This window comes from Nyctereutes procyonoides, unplaced genomic scaffold (assembly GCF_905146905.1).
Source record: "Nyctereutes procyonoides isolate TBG_1078 unplaced genomic scaffold, NYPRO_anot_genome, whole genome shotgun sequence".
NCBI lineage: Eukaryota > Metazoa > Chordata > Mammalia > Carnivora > Canidae > Nyctereutes > Nyctereutes procyonoides.
Window position 1 is genome coordinate 48,809,377 of NW_026575052.1, and position 4,146 is coordinate 48,813,522.

Consider the following 4,146-nt stretch of genomic DNA (forward strand, 5'->3'; position numbering starts at 1 on the left):
CCAAAGGTGGGGTGGGGATGGGGGTGGGAGTGGGGTGAAGGCCATGTCTTCCTACACTGCTCCTGGGCTGGCCCACCTGCCTGCCACATGCCCATGCCTGATCCCATCCGGGCACCTCCTTCCCTGCTGGTCATGCAGTGTCTGTATATAAGGACCTTGGAATGATGTCCCCATTTCTGCCTGATTTGCAACTTTTCTTGTTGATGTTGTGTTGTCTTGGGGGACCCCTCTGGGGGGGGGAGGCTACCCTGTGCCCCCTCCCCCCTGCCGCAGTGCCCCCCACCCCAGGCCTCTACTGTTCCATGTTGTAAATACCCCTGGGGCCGTAGTGGGATGGGGGTGCAGGCCAGGGAAACAATGGGTGGGTGAGGGTGGGGATGGGGGTAACATTCGCCTATCAGCAGAGCTGGGCTTTTATTTAATTTTTTTTAAAAATACAAATCTCTATTTTTTTGGAACTGTTGCGCTGTGCCCTGGGTTGGGGGGATCCCCGCTCAGGCTGGCCCCCCCACATCCAGATGAGCATCACAGAGGGGCCCTGAGGCTGTGGGGGGGCAGCTGGACAGGGGTGGGATGACTGTGCCTCTGGCCTGGTTGGGTGAGTTGGGAGCAGGAAGGTTTGCTCAAGGGGTGGCTGGTTGCTGCCTCCAACAGGGGGAACCTGCACCCTGCCCCCTCCCTGCCCCCCCCAGCCCCTGCCATGACTGACCCGTCAGCCTGTAAAACCACCATTGCCTTGATCTCAGGGGGTGGGAAGCGCTGCCTCAGGGCACCCTGGGCTCCAGGCCCCCTTCTTCCAGTTGGGCTTCCCTTTGCCAGGGTCAGGGGTCCCCTGGGGGAGGGGGTGGGGAGATTGGGGGGCAGAGAAGCCTAGTCAGCCATGATGAGGTGGGATTGCTTTCTGCACCTCAGGGGGCCAGGGTGTGAGGGGCATCCTGTAGAGCCCTCATCTCCCACTGTGGCCATCTCAAAGCCTCAGTCCCTCTTCCTTCCAGAAACCCCCACTGCCTTGGCCCATACCTCTCCAGCTCCCCAGGGGCCCAGGCTGGGAGGCTGGAGACTCAGGGTATGGCCCTTGCTTGACTTAGTCTAAGCTTGGGGGCCGGCCCAAGCGTGGGAGGGGTGGGTACAGGCTGCTGGGTCGTCTGGTGCCTTTGGGAGCTGTGCTGCTGGGGTCTTGACTCCTGTAACCCCAGAGACCCCACTGCACCTCGGGAAAGCTAGGGGCCTGAAGAATCACCCTATTCTCTGCTCCTTGCCCCTACCTTGGCTTGGGGTAACAGTGCTGGGAAGGAGAGCATTGTTAGGCTGGTAGCCTCAGCATACACAGCCCTTCTATTGAGGGCAGAGGGTAGAGTGGGCTGAGGTAGCAGCAACCAGGTCTGGGAGTTGGCCAAAGGCTCCTTTCCCTGGGGGAGGCCCAGAAGTGGGCCAGGGGCTTGATAAAGAAACAGCCCCCTTCCCCCTGCACAAACAGGGCAGGTGCAATAGTGGTAGAGTTGGTAACATGAGGTGCCCAGATGGAGGGGCAGTGGCCTCAAGGGCTGTCTGGGTCCTGGAGGTCAGGATTCTGGCAAGAAGATTGTATGAGGCCCATTTGCTTGGTGGAGAGGGTGGTCCAGACAGGAGGCATTCCTGGAGTCACTGGACTCCCCTGGAAGCCCCTGGTGGCCTGGGTACCCTGCCCTGGTCTTGGAGACTCCTGAGCACTGAGTGGAAGGGCAGAGGAGCATTTTGCACAATGGAGAAGCCAGAAGGAAGGGGGTAGCCCAGATGGCTGGGAGGGCTGAGAAGCACAGAGGAGCCCTTCCCACAGGCGAAGGCAGAGTCCCAGCCCCCCTGGTTGGGGTTAGGGCACTGAGTCTGTCACCACCTGGGCACTCGAGGAGAAACCAAAGGTGGGCAGGGGATAGGTGACAGCACTGGGGACCACCCCTGTTGGTCCTAGGTCTGTGAAGTCCTTCCCCAATGCCTTGTGTCGCGTACAGTTTTATGTACAAATAGACGACATTTGGCCAGAGGAGACCCCCCCCCTCAAACCCAGCCTGACCCAGTCAGTGTCTTCCTAGAGGGGACCTAGTTGGTTCCCAACCCCCTACTTCAGAGCATGTCTCTTGGTAGGGGGAGGGTATATGGGGACATATTTCCGGGGGTCCCTGAAGCCTGTCTCACATCCCCGGGGGAGGGGCTCTGGGGCATCTCTCACCTCTGGGGGCTCCCTAGGCCCTATCTCTCCCTTTGGGAGTCTCTGGAGGGACATGTATTCCCTCCGGGGACCATGGGAGCATGTCTCCCCCCTACCCAGGCTCTCTGGGGAGCCTGCTTTCCTCCCAGGGTTCCTGGGAGTACTTAAGGCATGTCAGTCTTGGGCCATCTCTCTTCCCAGGGAAGGGGGCTATCTCTGAAGCATGTCTGGGAAGGGATATTTCTGACCCTCCCTGCATCTCTCCTCTGGGGGTGTCTCTGACCTGCAGCACTTTGGGATGAGACTGGGCAGCTCCGAGTTGTCTTTTCTCCTGGAGGCCCTGCGATACCTCTCTCCCGAGGATCCGGCCTCTGGAGCCATTTCTTCCTTGGGCGTGGGCTGTCTCCTGGTGTTGGGAAGGCTTCTGCTGGCCATGAGAGTCTCTTAGGGGGCGCCTCCGCGTGGGACTTCTCTGGGAGGGGGGACTCTGCCTCGCCCTTGGGGTCCCCGGGCGGGTGTGTCTGCCCGTGGGGAGAGGGAGACTGTGTCTCCTCGGGTTTTCGGAGTGGGGAGGGGGGCCGTGTCTCTCTCGTGTGTTGGGGGGTGGGGTCCGGGGAGGGGGGTTTGGGGCTCGTGGGTGCCCACACTGGGGTCGTGTTTCTCTTGGTTCGTGCCACTTCCCACCGCCTCGCTCCTCCCGGGAAGGGCCCCCGCCCCGCCCTTACTCCCCCGCCCCGCCCCCGGCGCTGCGAGCACAATCCCGTTGATTTGTAATGATTTCTGTCTCTGTCTTTCTCTTTCTCTGACCGCCCCTCCCCCGCCGCGAGCATGCGCAGGCACCGCCCCTACCCTCTCCGGTTCGGTTCGTTTCCGGTTTGTTTGCTGAGCTGTCAATGGAAGACCCGTGTAATTATTCCCGAGCTTTACAATAAAAGTGTGAAAACCGGACCCCACCTCGCTTCTTCCGGGCACTCAGGCCTGCGTCCCGGGGAGCCTGGGGGCTAAGTCTGGGCTAGAGGCCTCGGACGGGGCCCGCTGGGCTGGATCCGCGCCGCTCGGGGACGGCGGCGGGAGGACGCGGGCCGAGGCCGGACGCCTGCTCCGCGCCTGTCCCAGCGCCTGCGCCTCCCTCCCCGGCCACCCGCCCGGCCCGCCCGCTCCAGGCCACGCGGCCCCACCTGCAGCGTGGGGGGGGGCGGGTGGTGAGGGGCGCTGGGGACGCGTGAGCCCTGCTGCCTTCTTCCAAGGACGGGAACCCCTTCCTGTTCCCCTCGCGTTTGGCAACAAGTAGGAACTGCCGCACTGAATGGGAGAAGGGGCTGGAGGCACGCCTGTCGCTCCCTCCCGCGCTCAGGAACCAGGGCTGGAGGTCGATTTAGGGGGCCCGGAAAGGTCTCACCCCGGCCTCCCACTGCGCTCCCCTCCCCCCGCTTCCGGGCCGCCGCGGCCCCGGCCTCCTCCGTCCGGCTCCCGGGTAAACACCGGCTGGGGAGAGGTCGCAGAACAGAGGCCGGATCCGCCGGTTTCCCGGCCCCGCCTCCCCGGGCGCCCCGCCCCCGCCCCCGCCCCTCCGCGCGCTTCCGCCCGGGCCCCGCCTGCACCCGGTGGGCCTGGCTCTCCGACCCCGGGGTCGCCTCCGCGGCTGGGATTAGCCGAGCGCAGGGACTAATCCTGGCTGAGCCTCCGTGTAAACCCGGATCGGCCGCGGGTACAGCGGAGGTCGCGGGCGCCCCTTCATCCATTCCTATACACGGGGCTTCGCAGAGCCTGATGCCCACCCGAGGTCCCCTTACTACATTCAGGGACCTGTGCTTGGATGTGCTGTGAGGGACGGACCCCGGGAGGCGGCGGTGGGTAGAAGGAAGACACCATCAAGATCAGGCTTGAATCTAGTGCTCCATAGCCAGGGGTGGGGGGGGGGGGGTGGAGGAAGGGCTGAGGCCCCTTTGACAGCCTCTGAA